Raw genomic sequence first — 6,528 nt, 5'->3', positions numbered from 1 at the left:
ATCATCAACTTGTATCGATCACATCTTTACCTTATGCTGCAGAAATCAGCTTGAAAGCAGTATTCAGATCCATTGGATGTAGTGATCACAATAAAAACTCAGCAAAAAAGAAACGTCCTTTCACTGTCAAGTGCGTATATTTTCAGCAAACTTAAATATTTGTATGAACATAACAAGATTCAAAAAATGAGACTTAAGTTCCACAGACATGTGACAAGAAAAATTGAATAATGTTTCCCTGAACAAAGGGGTCAAAATCAAAAGTAACAGTCAGTATCTGGTGTGGCCACCAGCTGCATTAAGTACTGCAGTGCATCTCCTCCTCATGGACAACAGATTTGTCAGATCTTGCTGTGAGATGTTACCCCACTCTTCCACCAAGGCATCTGCAAGTTCCCTAACATTTGTGGGGGGAATGGCCCTAGCCCTCACCCTCTGATCCAACAGGTCCCAGATGTGCTCAATAGGATTGAGATCCGGGCTCTTTGCTGACCATGGCAGAACACTGACATGTCTTGCAGGAAATCACGCACAGAACGAGCACTATGGCTGGTGGCATTGTCATGCTGGAGGGTCATGTCAGGATGAGCCTGCAGGAAGGGTACCACACGAGGGAGGAGGATGTCTTCCCTGTAACGCACAGCGTGAGATTGCCTGCAATGACAACAAGCTCAGTCCGATGATGTTGTGACACACGGACCTTCCACCTCCAAATCGATCCCAGAGTACAGGCCTCGGTGTAACGCTCATTCCTTTGACAATAAACGCAAATTCTACCATCATCCCTGGTGAGACAAAACCACAACTCGTCAGTCCTGTGTTTTTGCCAGTCCTGTCTGGTCCAGTGACGGTGGGTTTTTGCCCATAGGCAACGATTTTGCCGTTGATGTCTGGTGAGGATCTGCCTTACAACAGGCCTACAAGTCCTCAGTCCAGCCTCTCTCTGCCTATTGTGGACAGTCTGAGCACTGATGGAGGGATTGTGCGTTCCTGGAGTACCTCGGGCAGTTGTTGTTGCCATCCTGTACCTGTCCCACAGGTGTGATGTTCGGATTTACCGATCCTGTGCAGGTGTTGTTACACGTGGTTTACCACTGAGAGGATGATCAGTTGTCCATCCTGTCTCCCTTTAGCACTATCTTAGACGTCTCACTGTGCTGACATTGCAATTTATTGCCCTGGCCACATCTGCAGTCCTCATGCCTCCTTGCAGCATGCCTAAGAAACGTTTACGCAGATGAGCAAGGACCCTGGGCATCTTTCTTTTGGTGTTTTTCATAGACAGCAGAAAGGCCTCTTTAGTGTCCTAAGTTTTCATAACTGTGACCTTAATTGCCTACCGCCTGTAAGCTGTTAGTGTCTTAACGACCGTTCCACAGGTGCATGTTCATTAATTGTTTATGGTTCATTGAACAAGCACGGGAAACAGTGTTTAAACTATTTACAATGAAGATCTGTAAGTTATTTGGATTTTTACTAATTATCTTTGAAAGACAGGGTCCTGAAAAAGGGCCGTTTCTTTTTTTGCTGAGTTTAGTAGCCATATGTAGGAAAACAAAAGTTCCAAGGGATTGGCCTAAAATAGTGTATAAGAGGTCATACAATACGTTTTGTAGTGATTCCTATGTCATTGATATTGGAATGTTTGTTGGTCCGTGGTGTGTAATGACGAGCAAACAGACACTGCACTTGACACATTTATGAAATTGCTTGTTCCAGTTACTAATAAGCATGCACACATTAAGAAAATGACTGTAAAAACTGTTAAATTATTGTGGATTGATGAGGAATTAAAAAATGGTTGAGAGGGATGAGGCAAAAGGAAAGGCAAATAAGTCTGTCTGCACAACCGATTGGCAAACGTATTGCAAATTGAGAAATCATGTGACTAAACTGAATAAAAAGAAGAAGAAACTACACTATGAAAGAAAGATAAATGACAATGAATGATAGTAAAATGCTTTGGAGCACCTTAAATAAATGTATTGGGAAAAAGGCAAACTCAGCTCCATCATTCATAGAATCAGATGGTTCATTCATTACAAAACCAACTACTTTAATAATTTTTTCATTGGCAAGAATTGCAAACTTAGGCATGACATGCCAGCAACAAACACTGACACTACACATCCAAGTATATTTGACGAAATGATGAAAGACAAGCGTTGTAAATGTGGATTCTGTAAAGTGAGTGTGGAAGAGGTGAAAAAAATATTGTTAACTATCTGACAACTTGGATGGAAAATTACTGAGAATAATAGCGGAAGATATTGCCATTCCTTTTTGCCTTATTTTAAATGTAAGCCTACCAGAAAGTGTGCCCCCAGGCCTGGGGGGAACCAAAAGTAATTCCGCTACATAAGAATATTAAAGCCCCCTTTACTGGCTCAAATAGCTAACCAATCAGCCTGTTACCAACCCTTGTGTTGAATCAGATGCAAAGCTATTTTACAGTAAACAAATTGACAACATACTTTCAGCATGCTTATAGGGAAGGACATTCAACAAGCACAACACTTGCACAAATGACTGATGATTGGCTGAGAGAAATTGATAAAAAAAAGATAGCAGGGGCTGTTTTGTTAGATTTCAGTGCGGCTTTTGACATTATTGATCATAGTCTGTTGCTGGAAAAACATGCGTGTTATGGCTTTACACCCCCTGCTAAATTGTGGACGAAGAGTTACCTGTCTAACAGAACACAGAGGGTGTTTTTTATGGAAGCCTCTCCAACATAATCCAGGTAGAATCAGGAATTCCCCAGGGCAGCTGTCTAGGCCACTTTTTTCAGTCTTTACAGATGACATGCCACTATGTATGCGGATGACTCAACACAATACACGTCAGCTACTACAGTGACTGAAACGACTGCAACACTTAACAAAGAGCTACATTTAGTTTTAGAATGGGTGGCAAGGAATAAGTTAGTCCTAAATATTTAAAAACTAAAAGCATTGTATTTGGGACAAATCATTGTCCCAGCTAAAATGGGGAGAAGTCTGTCCATAATAACGTGCTGCTCTACCTTCTTAACAGCACTATCAACAAAGTAGGACCTACAGGCCCTAGTTTTGTCGCATCTGGACTACTGTTCAGTCGTGTGGTCAGGTGCCACAAAAAGGAACAGGGCAGCACGGCTGGCTCTTGGATGTACACAGAGAGCAAATAATAATATGCATGTCAATCTCTCCTGATTGACTTCCTCCCTACTTGTATTAATAAGAGGTATTGGCATGTTGAATGCACCAAGCTGTCTGTTAGAACTAATGGCACCCATGCATACCCCACAAGACATGCCAACATGGGTCTCTTCACAGTCCCCAAGTCCAGAACAGACTATGGGAGGCACACAGTACTACATAGAGCCATGACTACATGGAACTCTATTCCACATCATGTAAATGATGCAAGCAGTAAAATTAGATAAAAAAAACCAGATAAAAATACACCTTATGTAACAGCAGGGACCGTGAAGCAACACAAACATAGACACACACACATGCATACACACACACACGACAACATACTATTGGGTTCTGAGAACATGAACATATACTTATTGATGTCACTGATGGAGTGCTAAGGTTTAGAGGGTCTACACCAGAAGTGAAGGGTTATAGGAGGAAGGTATATGGTGTGTGCAACTAAGCTTGGAATGTGTTGAGTGCAGGGAAGAGATTACATGTGGCAGGCATTGATAAGGGGAGACGGGTGGAGATCTTAGAAACTAACAATGCCACTGTGGGAGAGAGGGTCATGTATGACGTTTACATTATGTCCGGATATGTTATTGTTAGCCATCAGGGATCCTATGGGGGGAGAAGAGACACAGTCTGGTACCAGTCACCATGACAGCCTTGAGTTGGGGAGGAGTGAGCACTTTGGGGTAGAGCTTCAGGTCAGATGAAGTGAGGAAGAACAGATATCACTAAAGTTCTGTCTAGCAACAGAGATGCATTGGCTGTTCAGTTGTGGAGGAGGAGACTCAGCCTAGGAGAAAGGATTAAATATCAGTGCTTGTGTGAAATGTCGGTCGTCTGAATTACAGCTGTATCGACCCTTTGGGAAGAATTAAACTTGGTTAACCCTTTTGGAACCCTTTTTTCTAAGAGTGTAAGACATAAGCGTAGTCACTATTAAACTCATAATGCAAGGCACAACAGAGACATCAACACAATTAGACTGGCATGTTGATCACCCAGAGTACTGTACACTGCATGGTTTTATGGGCTTGGCAGTGGGCTGGTGAAAGCCCGTCCTTAGGACTGCCCCCTCTAAAACCATGTCCCTGTGAAGGTGTTTTCAGAGATAAAATTACAAACATTGATCACCCACACACACACACACACACACACACACACACACAGACGGGTGCACTAACTTGCCCACACACAGGTACACAAGCACGCACACACACACATATGCATGAGTCCGCATATGTGAGTCCAGCTCCACTCCCCACTGATACTCCAATCTTCGGTGCTAGGTGAGTGGGTTCCTAGCTAGAGCGTTATCTAAGCGGTTCTCGGTGCGGAGACAATGGCTCTGTTATTGGGGAGCAGTGCTGCTTAATTACCTATAAAGCAGTGATGAATGGAGCGGAGGGGATATTTACAGCACAGTTAATGGGAGCCTCCACTCCGACTGAGTGAGTATTTGTATTTATTATGGATCCCCATTAGCTGTTGCCTTGGCAAAATAATGGCATTTATACAATTTTAAAAACATTACAATACATTCACAGATTTCACAACACACTGTGTACACTCAGGCTCCTATTCCACCACCACACATCTACAATACAAAATATATGTGTACGTGTGTGTATAGTGCGTATTGTTAGGATGTCATTTTGAGTAAATAACTCACGGACACTAGAGAACCTTAATCTTCTGTCCACATAGGAGAACCCTTTGGGTTTCATGTAGAACTCTGAAGAAAGGGTTCTACATGGAACCCAAAAGGGTTCTACCTGGAACCAAAAGGGTTATTCAATGGGAACAGCCAAAGAATCCATTTAGGTACTTAGAAACTTATTTCTAAGAGTGTACAGTCCTATAGACAGAATAGCTCTCATGTACAGTGAGAATGGTATTCTTCTGTTTCTAACTCTCTTTTTCTCTATCTCTATTTCTCTCTCTCCCCCTCCCTTCCCCCCTTTCCCCTTCCCTCATTCTGCAGTAATGATGGTGGGTTTGATGTGGCCCTCCGTGTGGCTATCCAGGCATATAGTAGTGGGAGGGTGACCTGGTCTCCCCTTGCCCTCTTCTGCAGCCCCTGTGGGGTGAAGGTGACACACACACACTTTTACCTTTCCGTGTGTCTGTTACCTTCTTTGTCGTAACGCCCCCTCCTCTTCCTGTTTCCTGTGTCCAGGTGGCGTACTTCCCGTTGACCGGCAGAGCTGCACCATGGTGTTCTAGACCTACACCTACATCAGAGGTGGACCTGCAGTATGCCCTGGATAACCAGGGCAACGAGATCAAAGAGATACAATGTGATGAGGGCTTCAGTGATGACGATATGAGAAGACACACACACACATCCTGGACGAGAAGGGGATTGAGTAGGGGTGTGCCGACATGGCCATCCTCGTATTCGTATCCGTAAGTTGACAGTTGACCGTCGGATCGGCTCAGATGATACTTGTGATACTTGTTTTTGAATAAGCCTAATATGCAAAATACCTCCCTGCACGTTCTTACTGCAAAAAAGCTGCAGATTAGGAGCAGCGTGTGGAGGGGTGTGTGTGTGTGTGTGTGTGTGTGTCTGTGTGTCCTCAAGTTTGCTTTCACTCAGTCAGAATGTGCAGCAGCGTTTCACGTTTTTCCCTCTTGTTAGATGTTAAACACATTGATAGCTTGATAGCAAACATCCTCGCCGTGTGATTTATTACAGTAACAAGATGCAACCATCTAAATGATCAGAACAAGAACATGCTTGGAAAAGTGATCGGGTGAACTTATGAAGCGAGTGGACAGAGAAATGCAGCTTCACTCTGTCCAATCAGAGCAGCCCTTTCTCTTTACAGACTGGCAAACAAGCCAGTTGAGTTATTTAGACCATGTAGAACCTTGCCCATGTCCATTAGGGTTGTCACGCCCTGACCTTAGAGATCCTTTTAATTCTCTATTTGGTTAGGTCAGGGTGTGACGAGGGCGGGCAATCTATGTTCTCTATTTCTTTGTTGGCCTGGTATGGTTCCCAATCAGAGGCAGCTGTCTATGGTTGTCTCTGATTGGGGATCATATTTAGGCAGCCTTTTCCCCACCTGTTTGTGGGATCTTGTTTTTGTATAGCTGCCTGTGAGCAGCCCAGAACATCACGTTTCAGTTTCTTCTGTATTGTTTCATATTAAACATGTGGAACTTTAAGTTCGCTGCTCCTTGGTCCATTCAGACGATCGTGACAGGTGTTTAGAAACTCTTTTGACTGACATGAGAAAGCTGCTTCCTGGCACCCAAAATACATCTAATCACGGATAATCACAAAAAAAAACTCGGATCATAATCGTATCCAGAAAATTGC

This window comes from Oncorhynchus nerka, linkage group LG12 (assembly GCF_034236695.1).
Source record: "Oncorhynchus nerka isolate Pitt River linkage group LG12, Oner_Uvic_2.0, whole genome shotgun sequence".
NCBI lineage: Eukaryota > Metazoa > Chordata > Actinopteri > Salmoniformes > Salmonidae > Oncorhynchus > Oncorhynchus nerka.
Note: the sequence above shows the minus strand (reverse complement) of the source record.